The sequence below is a fragment of the Lathamus discolor genome, chromosome 3 (genome assembly GCF_037157495.1).
Source record: "Lathamus discolor isolate bLatDis1 chromosome 3, bLatDis1.hap1, whole genome shotgun sequence".
NCBI lineage: Eukaryota > Metazoa > Chordata > Aves > Psittaciformes > Psittacidae > Lathamus > Lathamus discolor.
The window spans coordinates 93,328,346-93,345,633 of NC_088886.1; the positions used below are offsets into that span (position 1 = coordinate 93,328,346).

General features: G+C 42.9%; 1 long non-coding RNA gene across 2 annotated transcripts in view; it reads right to left on the minus strand.

Moving 5' to 3' along the window:
• The window catches only part of LOC136010039 (uncharacterized), a 101,403-nt gene that overhangs the window by 7,245 nt on the left and 76,870 nt on the right, over positions 1 to 17,288 (minus strand). For both annotated transcript variants that reach the window (XR_010610742.1, XR_010610743.1), the window contains exon 3: positions 4,404 to 4,569. This is a non-coding gene — a long non-coding RNA (uncharacterized LOC136010039). The remainder of the gene's footprint in view (positions 1 to 4,403; positions 4,570 to 17,288) is intronic.

A 17,288-nucleotide genomic window follows, 5' to 3' on the forward strand; every position in this document is an offset into this window, starting at 1 on the left:
ATGGAGAAAGCAGAAACCATCATTTAAATTCAGTTTACTAGGTTTAAAGAGATTTTTGGCACTTAAGAAATTATCTCTAACACTCAGTAATTTTTTACTATTTAAAGGAGAATTGACAGATACCGTGAATATATTTGAGGAAAATACCTGATTTATACAACATAGCCAAGTACATGTTTTTAAAGCTAATTTCTAAGAATCTATTTAAAACAGTCTTTTAATACTACATATGGCAAGGAGGGGGGAAGACGCAAGAGAAAATGTGAAAGTGTACCACATGATGTCATTATTATTTCCTGAAAGTTACTGCAGATTTATCATCAGGCTGGGCTAGCTATGGGGTACTCATTCCTTTTGTGTTCATCTCAGAAAGCTCCTGCTGCAAGACATTTCTGAGCACGAGGATGTACCACAATGAACCAACCAACCTACCTCAATTACTAATTTCTTGTGTTTTTTCAGGAAATGATGATGCTACACTGTGTTTGTAACACTGCTCTCTCTAACAGAAGGGAATTCAGAGACCCAAACCCACAGCTTTCAGCACCCAGGAAAGGTGAATTAAGTGAACTGAGGTTTTCCAGGCTGAAGGTGCCATTTGATTCTGCCATGTGTCACACTACAAGCACCAGAACCTCTAGCAGTTTGCCTAGACAGCCTCTACTGAAAGCCCAACCTCCATGAAGGGCAGATCTCTATATGGTCCTTCCACTTAGCTCTCTACGAGGAGAGGGAATAAGGGAGAAATCAACATGCTTATGTATTGAGAATAAAAAAAAAACCACCCCAAAGATGTCTACAGTAAAAAGGGACAAAACTCTGGGAACTGGAGGCGGGGGGGGGGGGGGTGGGGGGGGGTGGGGAAGGGAAAAGCATTTACTTAATTACTCAAGTAATGGCCTCACTGTTAATGACCACAGGAGCTGTAAAGAGCCAGACTAGATCCGAGGGGAAAGTAGCTCCAGCGTTAAGAGTTGCTCCTGAAACAAGCAGCACACAGTTTGCACTTGAGAAATAAAGCTGATCGTGGTTACTGTAATTACACAAGCACACACTGCCCCCAGGAGGCAACATCCCATACTTTCCTGCTCCTGTTGCTTCTTTCCACTGCTTCTCTTTTGCCTGCACTAACGTTTATCGCTGATAAATGGCAAGTGATGCTCGTGGGGAAAAAATTCCAGGCTTCATGTATGAAGTGATGGACTCTGAGCCGATCATTATTGTGTGCAACAAGGATAGCCAAATATATGGAACACCACTCTAACAGAGAAGATGAAGTAAACTGGGACACTTCAGATTAGAAAGGAAACAAACGAAAGTGATGTGAAACCTGTATATAAAACAGGGGGATTCAGAGGAAGAAAGAAAACAACTGTAATAAATGCCATAAACAGCTAGTCCTGGTATTTCCCCCCAGAATTCACCAAGCCAGCTAGCTTTAAACTTGCTAGGTGACTATCAGGGCAATAGGTCTTGGAACAACAGGGTGACATGGCTCTTCAGAGTACTTCACATCCCTCCTGCCACCCTGTGCTTCTTAAAAGTACACTGGGGACAGTTCTACCTATAGAAACACACTCGTTACTGAGTGGTTTGGCCTGACCCCCACCAACTTGAATGCAGCACCCACCACCATTCCTACCCCACAGCCTGAGCCTTGGGGTATGAAGGCTGCATGGATTGGGCAGAACTGAGCTGGTTCTGCTCAGTTCTTCAGGAGCAGAACTCCTGAAGGAGCTGGGTAAGATCTCATGATGCCAAGCAGAGCTCTGAATGCTCCCTTCAGCTGTCAGCTCGGCCTGTGCAAACTGATCACAACCCACAGCAGAGGTGTGTAGCCCTTGCGAGAACCAAGGGAACCCATCCTAAGATATCAAAGTGGTTACCACCTTCAGAGCAATTTTTTGTACGATCTGCTGCTTGGTTTGAATATTGATATATTCTTTTCCTCTGAAGCCTTGAAAGAGCTTTAAAGCCATTTTTAAGCTTCCCCTCTTCAGAACACGCACATATCTGCAGTAATGAAATCCCCTTTACCATTTCCTAACAGGCTTAAAATGTTAAATTCTGGTCCCAGAAGACACTTTGCTGTAAACAGGCCTCGTTGATTTCAGAAATCCACTGCTCAGCAAGAGCACGAGCAGCACTACTGGAACAGCAGAGCGATCCAGAGGGATGTCTGACATATGTGAGAATGACCAGTGCGAGAAGCCCAACAGCAAGTACCTTCCATGCTCCTGGAAGAGTGATGGAAACACTTGCGTGCGGGTGCGAAACCCGCGTGGTACCAGGCAGCAGCGTAACGCGGCGGGCAAGGGGAATGCTCGGACAGGGTTGTGCCAGGCGGAGGCCGCCAGAGGGCGCCCCGTAGCCTGCTAGGATCGGGGAAGGGGCGGCCCAGGCTCTGTGTGTCTGTGTGTCTGTTGTGTCCATCTGCTGCTCAGGAGTGGCCAAAGACACAGCACGAGTTACTTTTACGGGTAAAGCGTTCAAATTCTCAGAGGGCAGAGGCTTCTTTTGAGCTGCACTTTCTGCCCCCATCAGTCTATGAAATGTTACTCAAAGGTTTTAAGGACAGAACCTGTTCAAACTTGGGCAAATACACCGACAGAAACATTTAAATACAACTGATGATGGGCTTATGCACGCTGTACAAATTATTTTGGTTTGGTTTTTCTGCTTTCCTAATAGCAGCTCAAGACTCCTGTAAATCTGAAACACAGGCTCTGCCCCAATCATCCCCAGGCACAGACCACAGGGCAGCTGATGAAAACTCAGCTCCTGCCCACCCCCATAAGGATGCTGTGCCTTTGGATTCTACCAGGGTGTGGATCTTGCCTTCCTTGGGTAAATCGCAGCTCTTCACAGTCTAATTCCTGCAGTGCCTCTGTGAGTAATCGACACATTCAATAAAAACCAGCAATCTCCTGCAAGATAATCACAAACTCAACAAGAAGGAGGAGCTGGTCAAAGAGCAAAGGGGTAACACAGCACGAGACATGCCACATTTCTGTTCATGTAACATGGGCTGCGAGGGCTCATCATTTGTGAAAAGTTATTTTCAAATAAAGGGCTTGTTTGTGAACTAAGGCACCTTGTAAGAGTTGTGACAAGTAAGACAAGGCCAACACCATCAGACAATTTACATTCGTAAATACGGGCCTGGGAGCTGTCACATTTTCAGTTGCTGGCTCCACCATGGCCTCAGACAAGCCCTACACTTCTTGCTTCTATATCTTTATTTGCAAGATGATGACAGTGCTTATCTCTCCTATAAATCACATACAGGGCTATGACTGACAACTGGTATATAAAGAATGAAATCTTGTTAACAGTCACTGGAGTTATGCCAACTGACAACCCCGCAAATTCATGCTGTTCTTGCTGTGGGTGTATTCATTTAGCTAATGAATATCAGTGTGTGGGATTAACCAGACAAACCTGTAGCCAGTGAGAATGAATACTATGCAGGGCGTGCATCCCTCTCAGCAATCCGTGATTAATACTTGGTTCTACCAGAGTTTATGCTTTTCACAAACTCCAGAATAATAAGCCCCAGTTTTCTCAGGGGACTGATTTTTCCTAAATTCAATACTCTGGAGGTTGTGGCTCCCAGGTGGCTTACAAAGGACAAACAAAAACCGGAGGAAAATCACTTCTGCTGTGTTGAACCTCAATGTGTATCCCCATTGCAAACAGGAGGAGGGGCTGTTGTTTGCAGTTTAGAGTTCCCAGGGCTGTTGGCCACCGCCGAGGGAAATGTTTACTACAGCTGTAGTATGTTACGTGCTGTTGATTTTAACTGCTTTTCAAAACGTGGAAACAACTGTGATATTTGGGAGAGAAGGGCGAGCTGCACTAATAGGCTCTGCTCTGCAGCAGACCTGCTTCACACTTTGTCATGCAGACTTGCTTCTCTTTTTTTGCCAATAGCCTGGGGAGTACGGAAGGAAAGGAAAACTCTTAGGCATGACCTACCCAGCCAGAGAAGTGAGCATGATTATCTTGAAGCTGCATCAACAGAGGCCTAAGTCCTTTTGTATAAGATCCTACCAGAAAAGCAGCTAGCTGTAGCTGCAGAGCTATGGAGCTACTACATTAAGCCTTATTGTGAGTAAAAGCAACATTAAACATCAGATATGGCAGAAGTTATTTAGTGCAACTGAGAGCTGTCTTGGGATGTAGTGGCTTATACTTGTGTTAGAAATAGGTAGCCAGAAATGCACCTTGGTTTGGGGCTCAGAGGAGTCCCTCAAATCTTTGGGAATGCTCCAGTTCCAGGCTAATATCCATCTGGAAGTTGTTCCCAAAAGGTTTCAGTCCCTGGTCCCAGCTGGTAATGTATGAAGGAAATTCATTGCTTCCTTCCACTAGGTAATTGGTATTCCGGGATTTTGACTCACCTAAAAGTGGATTGGAGGTGCAGTGTGGGTGCTGGTTACAGCTGGGTGCTCTTGAGTGATGGGAAATGGTGCAATTTGCTTCGTCCAGTCCCTTGGAATCCAGTGCGTAGGCTTCTTCCTGGGGCTTGTGTAGAGTGTCAGCCCCAAATGTGAAGTGTGTTTCTCACTAGCAAGAGATGAGCCAAATGAGAATAACATGTCAGAGGGTTATGAAGCTTTGTCTCAGCAAAGCTGTACTGCACGGACCCCACAGCCAGCTTTTTCTTTCAGCTCTGAGCAGACCTAACACTAAAACTGGAAAAAAAACATCAGCAAGGCAACCAGTGGAAACTGACAGATTCGAAGAGCAATGCAGCAAAGCTACTGCTCTCATCCTGTCGCTCCCAGATGCTCTACAAAAAAACTGGATGTAAACATGATTTTCAGTCATGGATCCCAGTTTCTGTTCCTCCATAGGAGCTAAGCATGACTTCTCTATATGCAAGTCGCTTAGCTCAAACTGCTGCACCAGAAGTTTCATGTCTGTTTAGGAGTACGAGTGGATCACAAACACAGACTGATGCTCAGAAATGCTTGAGTTCCCAGTAATTTCAAAGCAAGCTGTGGATGCTCAGCATCTCTGGGGAAAAGGAAAAACAAAACCCACAATAAAAAAAAACGATCAGTCTGCTTCCATGTGCCAAATACTAATTCTTGGAAGACTGACCTCACGCATGCTGGCTCACCTCTTGTTTGACCTCTCCGAGACCTGTTTTCCTCCTCTGGATTATGTAAATAATGATAGCCTTCCTTGTAATTTGGCTGAATAATACCATGTAGATATTAGATATAATTAATCGCTGTCCTCCTCACACATCAGGAATAGGCAAATCATTAATTTCACCATATCTAAAGATTTGACTTTTGAACTGTTTTGATAAGTAAGTTGTACTGAAAGAGACCCAGACACTTGCAGTTACCTTGCTGAAATTACAGCCAAAGCCATAGCCTTACTGCCATGAACATTGTCTGTGAATGAACAGGCACTTTGGATTTCTTTGTGTAAACAACTAGACACAGGTCTGAACAAACAGACAAGTCCATGCCAGCCACCTTCACCACCCAGTCCCAGGTGCCAGTGCAACACCGGACTCTTCAAGTTCTACCTGCTAGGGCCCCGCATGCACCTCCCCTGCCCCAGGGTTTAGCTGCCTGTGCTCCAGGTCTGGGCTGATAGTGCTTGGCTGTCAGCTGGGTTCAGATTGGGAAACTAGAACCTGCCTTGCTTTTGCTCAGGAGTGGTGCTGCAGCTGAGACCCGTGGTCTCAGTCCGTGTCCAGGCTGTGCTGAGGGGAGGCATTTCGTAGTCTCGTACCTCCCTGCCCCACTGGCCTCCTGGCCTGATCTTAGATGTGCCACGATGGGTTCACCTGTTAGCTGCGCTCTTGGCTGAGGCTGGTTGCCCTCACTGTGTCTGGCCTGCTTGCCGTGCTGCTCAGCTGCAGCCCAGCCACTGCAGGCACAGCCCTACAGGAATCCCTGCTGCTGGCTCACCCCCTCGGGGAGCTCCTGCCCCTGCTGCACCCTGCCACCCGAGCATTCAGAGCTGCCCTATTCCCTTCTCACAGATGGATCAGAGATGCAAGAAAAAGCTTTCCTGATTATTTTTTTCATCTTGGACAAACAAATAAATTTGACTGGTTTGGCTGAGCTGAAGCCCCTTCATACTTCGATGCCTGTGATGACCTAGTTTAAACTTTATCGTGAACTGATCCAAAGATTCATGTTTAGATGGAAAGTTTTCCCAGAAACTCTGCCCTTACAAGGCAGCTGCCTAGCTGATCCTCACAAATGAACCAACTGTGCTTGGGACACGCACAACAGAACTTCATGTGATCTAAAATGGAGAATACTGAGTGCTTTCAGCACAAGTGCACACCACCAGCTCCTCGCCGCACACAGCTAGCTGGCACGCTGCAGAGGTCTGTAGAGGTGTGTGTACAACCCCTGACTCACTCAGACAGTCCAAGTCAGTCCGAAGCAAACCTGCCTTGCCCTGGTAGGGCCCAGGGTAATAAACACATCACCTTGGCATCTGGGCTGTGCTGGCGTGCCTTTGCTAATGCAGATGGAGCAATGCTCATGAACACCAGCCAACATTCACCTTGTGTCATGCAACTCCAGTTAAGCACACTCAGAACAGAAAGCAAAATTGTAACTCTCTGCTGTAGGCAATGCATTATATACTATCTAAAGAAGAAAAGACAGGTAGAAAATCCTCTCCACCGGCTCAGTAAGTAGATACTTGTCACTATACTGCATAGAGGTAAGATTCAAAACAAACCTACTACCAGCTATCCATTCAGGTAGACAGTTAGAAATGTTACTTCATTTAGCTTGTACTTTCTGAGGGAAAGCATTGGGTCCTCTGCTTGTCTTGTGTTTGTATGGTAATCAGCATAACAGGGCTTTGAACTATAACCAGTATTCCTACAGCAATTCAATAGCTGAGGCATTTAAGAGATACCAGAAAATAGAATCATAGAATCATAGAATAGCTAGGGTTGGAAAGGACCTCAAGATCATCTAGTTCCAACCCCCCTGCCATGGACAGGGACATCTCACGCTAAACCATCCCACACAAGGCTTCATCCAACCTGGCCTTGAACATTGCCAGGGATGGAGCACTCACAACCTCCTTGGGCAACCCATTCCAGTGTCTCCCCACCCTAACAGGAAAGAATTTCCTCCTTATATCCAATCTAAACTTCCCCTGTTTAAGTTTTAACCCGTTACTGCTTTTCCTGTCACTACAGTCCCTGACGAAGAGTCCCTCCCCAGCATCCCTATAGGCCCCCTTCAGATACTGGAAGGCTGCTATGAGGTCTCCACGCAGCCTTCTCTTCTCCAGGCTGAACAGCCCCAACTTTCTCAGCCTGTCTTCATACGGGAGGTGCTCCAGTCCCCTGATCATCCTCGTGGCCCTCCTCTGGACTTGTTCCAGCAGTTCCATGTCCTTTTTATGTTGAGGACACCAGAACTGCACACAATACTCCAGGTGGGGTCTCACAAGAGCAGAGTAGAGGGGCAGGATCACCTCCTTCAACCTGCTGGTCACGCTCCAGTGCGACTGGCAGATAGCCCCACTGATTGTCACAGGACAAAGGCAATAACTTTTAACAACCTTGACAGAAAGGTAGAGGTAAAATGGTAGGATAGAAATGTGTTACTTCATGCCCATGTGTACATGTAGTATGCAAAATAACCTCAGCCATTGTATGATGACTGATTGCTGAGATTGTCCATATTATTAGTTTTGCTTTGATTTAATAATTTTCTATATTTATACTTTTATAACACATTTTGTTGTTTCTGAGGCCAAACATTCTGTTTCCAGCATCTTCTCTAACCAGTCATAGTTGAATGATGTGACCTATTAAAAACTGATTACACTGCATGGGGTATTTCCATTATGTCTTCAGCCTGTGCTTAATAGCACTGTTTTGCTTACTATAAAATATTTTGGTTTCCTTGAAGAAGTCCAGTGACAGAGATGAAAACAAAGATTACATTATCCAAACACAGATGCTCAAAAGCAAACATACAAGGACCTCGTATAAGGATCCTTAGAAAAATAATGCCTTAATTTGCTAGAGAATAAACATTAAGGATATCTGATGAAGGGGACATGCTAACCCTCACATTTTGTTCTTGGGTTTTGAACACTCTGTAAAATCCTGTTTCTTAAAACGATAGATGTTCTCTGTGAAACAGCGTCAGGCTTTTTGCCTCATTTCATAATTTGGGAAGGTGCTCTAGACCAATAGCAGTGATCATCAGAGAACTTCTTCCAGCCCAAACATATTCACAAGTGAACACTGTCTGTACAGTGTGTTCCAGGGGTTCCCCTAGGTGACATTTCTTGCATAAATAGCTTCTGCCATGTAAATGCCAATGGAGATGTACATTTTTTCCATCCAGTCGTCTTTGTGACATAAATAAGTCTTCAAATCTCTTCTACTCATTTGGTGCAAGCTCCCTATGAACTCATCTGGATGTACTCTTGCTTACTGCTGTTTCCTTGGATTCTCTGGTCTTGTCTCTGTATTTTTCAGCTTTTTGTCTGAGTAGCACTCCATACAGTTAGCAGATCCACCAGCTACATGCAGAGGAAAGAAGCAAACCTCCTCCCAGCCTTTAACTGTACATTAGACCTAAAGGCCTCTCCAAGGAGGTGAAGCTGAAGATGACATGGCACATGAGCAGAGTTTGGCTGGGGAAGAGATCTTTAGCTCAGCAGACGTGCACTTGTTAAGCCTGACAGACAGCTAACATTTCTAACTAGTAACAGAATTTGCAGGTTTTAAGGCGTTCATTCAGAGAATTAATTTGAATAGATTTGTTTGGCACTGAAAATAGATAATGTCCCTACAAAACATCACAAGAATCATAAGAACAGACAGACCTTAAATTAGTGGGCTGGACATTTTAAACAACCTCCCAGTAATGAAGGTGCTTACAGACAACGTGTGAGTCAGCAGCAGAGCTTGTACTAAAACTTAGGTTTGCAGCTCATGAATCAAGGGTCCCTCCAAGGCACTAAACTGGCTTCTACAGTAAAGCAGCTTATGTGTGTTTTCAGGGTGAGAAAACATATTGGAAACTTTGCTGATCACCTAACTTCCAGTTACCAGCCAGGTCCAAAAGGAAGGATGAAAAAACTGGGTAGATCAAATACTTTTATCAATGATGACACTCCTAAAAGCACATAAAATACAAAACTGTCTTAACAGATTCTGTAATGGACTAGAACTCGTTATCCAGGTAACTCGAGGAGGCGTGTTACTTATAACTAGGTATCTGTGAATTTCCCATTTGATCAAAAGCAACTTTTTTATTAGCTCCTCAGAATTCCCTCATTCTTGTCTTAGCCTGAAGAAAAGGAAAACCCCACAGTGACACATGAGAGAGCACGAAAACAGGCACAACAGAAAGCACAGCATTGCTTAACGAATTAGGAAAGGAATGAGAATATGTATCTCGTATCTTCTTGTTTACAAAGTCCTTCCTCCAACACTACTTAGAGAGTGCATACTTGTCCTGCTTTTTCAGTTATCAGGCACCAAGAAAATAAGAAGCAGATTCAAGCAGGAAGCAGAGGAAGGTAACTTTTAATGTTCAGTCTCAGTTTGTGAACAGGATCGGTGTCCCCATGTTTTGTCTAACTGTAAGTTAAATTGTCGCTTACAGGTATAAGCTAACTTTATATAAACCAGATTTAAAGTGACTGAATCCATTTACACTTGAACCTGCAGCAGCTTCTGTAATTGAGTTCAGCATAGCCTTGAATTGGTCAGGCAGTTGGACTAAATGATTGCTGTAGGTCCCTTCCAAGTGAAATATAATATTCCATTCCGCTGAACTAACTGTGCCTTTCTGCTCACTGATCTTTTCCAATACAGACATCCCACAGTAAAGAAGAGTATCACAAATGTAAAATGATTGAACACAGTGAAGATGTTCTTTGCATACCCACGGCCTAAGGCACTTTCTGCCTTAGGAAAGAAAAAAAGTACTGAAAAATACCTCGCAATTCCTTACGCATTAAAGAATTTCAATGACTCATTCATTTTAAGAGTATGATCCAAAGATAGTTGGTCGAATAGGTAGGCATTCCTTCTCAAAGGCTGATGTGGTATGAAAAATTACTTAATCACATCACAGTTGTTTCTGAATATAACTGTTTTTTCAGCAGCCCATAACCTTTCCTAAGTTCTATAGGATCATGCTAACCCTTACCGCAAATGCAAATGCAAGGCCTGAGAATGGTTGTAAGGTTAAATCAGTTAGGTAAATAAAGTTGTAAGTAGCTGATCAGTTGAACACAGAGATTGTGGTCTCTTTACAGTCATTTACTAAGCCATTGTCAGGAATGCAATATCATATAGCTTGTGAATCAGCACTGTCAGACATGTTCACCTTTACACTGAGAGTTGTGCATAAAGGTGCTAGCCTGCAGCCAGAGTTTCTCAGCGTCTGCAACATAAAAGGAATCATTCCTTGCTTTTCTCATTAGGGATATCCTTCCCCTATAACATTCAGCTGAAATTTCAACTTCAGACACATTAAAGCACAAAGAGCGTTGAAGTGTCAAAGTCCCATTTCCTTACAATTCTATCATCAGTTTCCAGGAATAGATTTGGATTAAATTGTCTGCACTACCAATATTCTTCCCAGCAGAGTAGAAGGTGGTAGTTGACCTGGTCTTCTGGTTGTTTTCCATCCACAGAACGGATTGAGAGCTCCAAATATAGTTGGTACATTACCAGGTATTCAGCATATTATGATATACTGCTACTCTATATTCATGAAGTTTCAAACAGAAGAATGTACTTGTAATACACCTCTGTCTTCCCATCTGCAACAAACTAGCTCCTTGAAGATTAAACACTACCTAAGGGAGGAAGGAGATCAGTCATCCTATAAAGGAAGCCTTTATTCAGCAATAAATACAATGAAGGAAAGTAAGATCATCCTGTTGGAAAGCAGTGTGAAAGGAAACATGGAACCATTTCTTCCTAAAACCACACACTCACCATGCTATTCATTCCCAGGGCAAGTCTTTAGCTGCAGCTGCTAAGTCACATTATCAGTCACATTATAGGGTGAGATCAACTCTTACTGTTGCCTACGGAACTCATGTGAAAACTTGATAGGAAACAAGCTGAGCTCAGGTCATTTGAAAAGTCTGGAGAGAGTTTCCAAAGATGCACCTGCATTTTGATGTTTATCTCCCAGCTGTACTCATCCCATAGACCACAGAAACCTATGCAGGCAAGGTAAGACCACTTTACCAGACTTCTGTGAGCAGTTCCAGAGAAACGAGTGGGAAATACACTGAAAACTGGCATGACTTTTCCTGTTTAATCTTCCTATTTGATAAGAAGGCTGCCTGACACAAACACTTCATTCAAGAGCCTCATGGCTGCAGAGGTTAATATGGCCCAGCGACAGAAGGACACTGAATAACCTAGGGTTTGGCAAATTCACCTCCTGAATGATGTTTGTTGCCAAGAAAATTCATTCTGACTCACAAAAGGATATGAATATGTGGAGTACTGAGAGCCCTTCAAAGCAGTTTAAAATGTCCGGCAGTTTGATAGATTTCTATCTAGCCTGAAGAATAGTTCCGGTTTGCAGAGGACACCTCCGTAGGCTCTTTGAATGCCACTTGTCCAAAAGGACCTGGCGGCTGGCCTGCCTGGGAATAAATGAGCAAAAGCACGGAAGCGGAGGTGACCTGGTAATGTGTCAGCAAGGAGTGGCAGGCCTGAAAAGACAGTACAGAGCCAAAATGGGATAGTGGCATATAATCACAGCTGCTTTGCTACAACAGTTCTGCCCTGAAGAGCTGTGGTTTTTAATCTTGTGCAGCATGAACCCTGAAGAAACACCGCCTGACTTTCCCAGGGCTGATGCTTGGTGATTGACAGTGCTATTGACACAGCTGTCAGGTGATTTCATCACAAGATTTGGCCTCTAAATTGCTAAATTTAGTTCTTAATGATTTTAGAGAATGGCTGAGTCTGAAGATCTGCACATGCGTTTGTCAGAAAGATTTACAAAGGGAACAAAACCAAGGCTTTGCAGCATGGACGGTCAGACTGTCCTCTGCTTAACTCACCTTTGGCTTTGCACATCTAGAACATCTTCTATCTTGGACTGCAGAATGCTCTTCACAAAGTTGTTAGTCAAACTGCACAGCAAGTCTAGGCTGTAAGTAAGCATTATAGTCCCCTAAATAGGTACAGTGAGAAACTGAAAAATACTGACTTGCCTAAAGCAACAAGACAAGATGGTGGCAAACAATTTGGATCTGGATGATAACATTTTCCTACTTTGCTTGATGTTACTCTTTCAGGTTAACTAAAGAGAACTCTTCAACTCTGTCTCCAAAAGTGAATCTTTCATTCCATCCTTGTGGATCTTCCCATTATACACTGGCCAGGCTTCTTGCCATTAAAAAATGTATCAAATAATCAAAGTCTTTATGGTTAAAAAAGTTGTCTGCATGTCACAAGTTTCTGTCTCCACTTTGTGCTTTGAACAATATTTTAGTATCACATCCAATGAAGATATGTCCCTTGCATCTAGTAACTTACCACTTCCCTGAAGTCCACACTCCATCTGTTGACGGCTGCCTACATAAGGACACAAGCATGCTAAATAACGGTACTTGAAAAGGAGATGAGTTAATTGCCAAGACACACCAACATAAAGCAGGGATCAAAGAGCTATCCGTATCCCCTCAAACGCTGGAACAGAATAAAGGTTTAAGAGACTTTCTTTCTTACTAGCATGGGCACCAGGGCAGGACTGCCCTGATTTAGAGCCCAGAAACACTGCTGGTCTTTGTAAGTAAAGCTCAGTCTAATTTTTTTCCTGAGAATTCACTGCTTGTTTTAATGTCCCCACAAACTACTTGGCAGCAGCACAAAGGTTTCTTCAGACAGCTGTGGGATATTACTGAGCACTTCATGCTCCCAGCAATGCAGTAATTCCCTAACCATTGGATAATTAAAGGCTTTGTTGAGGTCCTGTGACATATTTGTGCATTTGAAGTGCTGCACCTTGTTGCATAGGTCAGACTGATACACACGCACCAAGAAAAAAAAGCCTAATTTCTAGCCAAACTTCTACCTACAAAAGTGGATTCTTTATTAGTGTTTCATAGCTGCTGGAGGTGTAGTCCATCCCAACCTGCTCCACTTCCCTTGGAGCATTTGCTTTTAGTCACCATTAAAGCCCCAGTGCTCTGTTAGAGACCTGACTTGGCTCTCTCAAGATCAGAGCAGATAAACATTGAGCCTTTTGTTCTCCTCACCCAGTGAAAAGAGAATGAAATTCCTGAGGGGATGATTCTATCTTATTTGATCATCGTTTATAATTTCTTCCTTTGTTTCCTGTCATGGATTTCTCTGGGAAAGAAACAAAGAAGCTTTCCCTGCCTGGTGTGTGATTTCCCTGCCTTTCTGCTGACAAGCCAAATGGTTGGTGCTGACTGGTGATAATATTACACTCTATGCAAGAGGCAAAGGGGAAATGACCTGTCAGCACTCAAATAATAGAACTTGCAACTGCCACATTTCACTGCTGATGTCTTATTTGTATTCCTGTCTTTGTAGAGCCTTTCTTCAGCCTGAAAAACCTTAAAGAAATTTTAAAATACATTCAGGAATTGAAGGCTGATTCTGCCAACTTTTTCTCATGCAGGTGCTTCATGAAAATCTGCATTAACATCATGAGGATGACTCATACAAATGTCTGCAGATGCAAGCACTGTTCTTCTGTTCTAAATAGTAAGTACACTTGCCGAGTGCACTGTATGCATTGTCTGCAAAATGGGAGGTTACACCTGTAAAACAAGCATCAAGAGAGCTGATAAGGATTTTAAACAACTTGAGTGACAAACAGAGGTCACCTTCATGTGCCTAATATTTTGTTATAAGTGCCAGTCATGTTTCATGTCCCAGCAACATAAAAATATGTGAACTACTCAAGATGTTATCAATCCTCTGCATTTTTCCAGTTCATCACTATCTGCTCATTTCAAGTACAGATTTAAGGAATTCTGGCTGAAGTTTTGATAGATGTAGACAGAAAGATGAAATACTGTCTAAAGAATTTTAGATGAGTTTTCAAAAAATTTCACATACAGAAAGAAAAATAAAGAAAAAAAGAAAAAAAAAAAAAAAGAAAAAAGAAAAAATGAAACATTTTGTAATCAGAGACCAGCAAGGCAGTATAATAGAGAAATGATATTTTGGGCAAGTATGGGCATTCCAACCTGCTGTTAGAGTAGAAGCTATAGACTGACTTTTCTACAGTGACTAAACCCCTTCAGGCTTAATGTAATGTAACCTACTTTTCTTAAGGAAGTATGTTCAATGTAGGTTTTGGCAACATTTTATTTTTCACACACGATGAATTAACCAGCAAAACATCCTGCCCTTTCTCACACAGATGAAATAAACTGAGACCATGAGAGTTTTTCTCCTCAGTACAAGATTTAAAAACACAGAGCAAACCTCACTCTAATCTCCATTGAAAACATGGTGTTTGGTAGATTATTCGTTCTTATGGGAACTGAAATGAGATACCAACTTTTAAAGCATTTTTCAGGGGGGCAGAGGAATTTTGCGTATCCATTGTATCTGCAATTTTGTATTTTTCATAACTATAAGTGCCCTCACTGACAAGGATGACTTAACAGTGTCAGTCACTCACTACTCCATGCCTTCCTGGTCTATAAAGGAGGCCGGGTAAGAAAGGCACAGGGCTCAAGCTCACAGCATTCCCAGAAAACATTTCTGATTCTCTCACGGATGCTCTGCAAGACATCAGGCTTGTCAGTGTCAGTCTGCTGCAAAATGTAACTCTGGATTTGGTTTATGCATCATCTTTCCTTCTATAAAATGAAAAGAGTCCCTTTTTAGAATAGAAAGGCTTAAGGGCAGGGAGGGTGACTTAGCAAGCAGTTGTAAATTCCCTTGCCGGTTGGAAGCCTGATTTCAGCACTGCCCTCCAGGCAAAATCTTAAAGGTAATGCAAGAGGTAATAATAAACTTAGCTACAGCTTCCCTGTGAAGCATCTGGGTGCTGTCAGTGATTGTTTTCTGGCTCTCTTGTCTATTTGATGACTACTGCATTGCTCGCAAAGTGCTAAGAGTTAAATCTAATAATTGTACCTTCATATACCTAGATGAAAAAGTCAAAGATTTCAGAAAACTGACTGCAGAACAGGTGTCAAAGGCTTCTGATCAGCACCACACGTGTCCAGGGGAACAGTGCTCCAGGATATGCAGTTCTGCGTGGAATTTTTGAAGATCTGTCCAGAACAGAAGAGACAGGAGCTGAAATTTTGCTTCTCCATGAATAGTGACACTTGAATAAGTGCGGCCTGCTTCAGTGTGAAGGAAGATGCTAAATACTTGAATAATTTGCTTGCTGGCCTTTTACTCCTTTTACTGTTTTGTCCTTCTTCTGCGACTGCTGTCCTCTAGATGCATAAGTAATAAGTAAGTATTTCTGGGTCATTGTATTATCAAAAAATCATAGCTCCCTTCCAAACAAGTTGCTGGAAGTGGTCAGGCAGAATGAAGGTGGAAGAACAATGATGGCTGGAACCATAGGCTGAAAACACCTTTAAACATGTTGTACCCAGAAAGAAGACATGGGGACTGTCATTCTCGTTCAAATAACTAGGTCTGGAGAGGTCTGAAAGAAGACCATAGCTATGGCTAGTCCTGAATAACAGCTGTTCTAAAGTACACATTTCTGTCACAGAAAGAATTAATTTTATCTTCTATAATACTGCTTCTTCTAACTCCAGAAGGGGTGGGTAGAGTAACTCTGGTGTAACATGGTGCACATAAAACCTATTGGTGTTACAGTTTAAAATAAATGTGCTACATTATTTTAAATTACCTGTACTTAAAGTCAGTGTTCATATTCTCTGCCATCCACCTTCAAAACAGATAGGGCACATCCTCGGAAGTACAGGGAATCAAGAACTGTTGAGTAGATAATGATCTCAGCATGTACATGCTTGTAGCGGCAAAACCCGTTTCTACAGGGAGATGGACATTCTGTGGGTGCTGCCATTGAATATTGTAATTTTCGTGTGATTGCTAATATGGGAGCCTCCCCACCCTCTGGCAGCTGCTGAAAAGAAATGTCACATGATACTTAGAGGTACATAAACACAGCAAGACTTTCAAAGGTAGCTAAACTGGTTAAATTCTTGAATTATTCAGTGAGTTACCTGGTTAGCATCAAGTTCCAAAACACGGTTTCTACATCCATAATTGGAGGTCAGAGCTGAGGCTGGTTAAAAATCAGAACACATCTCTTGCATCCATGACAAACAGAAGCTTAATGCAGGAACTGGCTTTGGAGATTGCTTTTTCCTGCTGAGACTGGCTTATTCCGTGTAGCGAATACTCTAGCTGGCTAATTCTCTCCAGCTGCATCAAGCCACATCTTCTGCAGGACACAACCATTCTCTCCCTGGAGAAGACCCAGCAACTTTCCTCCTTAAGCTTTAGCAAGCTACAGTTTTATTATCAGAAAACATCTGGGCCCATGCGTATTACAGCATTGTTGCTATGGGCTAGCTAGTTAAATTAATATACAGTCCAAAATGAGAACAGCAGAAGTCTGTTTTCTAGCTATTATGATGTGTGTTGTTCATCCCAGGTTCAAAATGGAAAATCCTAAGTACTCTGGCATCCCTTGAAGCTCTCAGATTTCAACTATCTGTATTCTTTGTCCTATTAAGTCTTGTATCTTCTTATCATTGCTCCTCACCTCCCCAGCACCCTATGGATACTGACTAGGTCCAGCCACAAATTTACAACTGTGGGTGAGCCTGACTGCCCTAACATCTTGCAAAAAGTCAGTGGGAGAATCTGTCTGCCTCTTCTCAGTAGGTTCTGGTATCTCTGCACCACACCACCAATTACTTCTCTTTCCCAAGGAGGCACCAACTGACTTACCTTATATTTCGCTGCTGCAAGTCTCATCATGTTTCATAATGTCCTCAGGTAAACTAACTCAATCCTCTGTCAAACCCACAAGTCAAGCCAGACAGCTTCTACCATCTCACACACTAGAGGGTTAGTCCTCAATAGTCTTTTCTGATTAGAAAAACCTGTGTGTTAGCTGGGACAACCACACCTACCTTAACTCATCTGCTTGTTTGAGCTTTTCTTAACTGAACAGCCAATAAGCCTCCAATAACCAAAGGAAAGAAACAGATATTCCCACACAGAGCTGCAATACTTTACCCTGCAGAGATGAAGTGGATTATAAGGCCTATTCTTTAGGTAGATCTCAGGACACAGG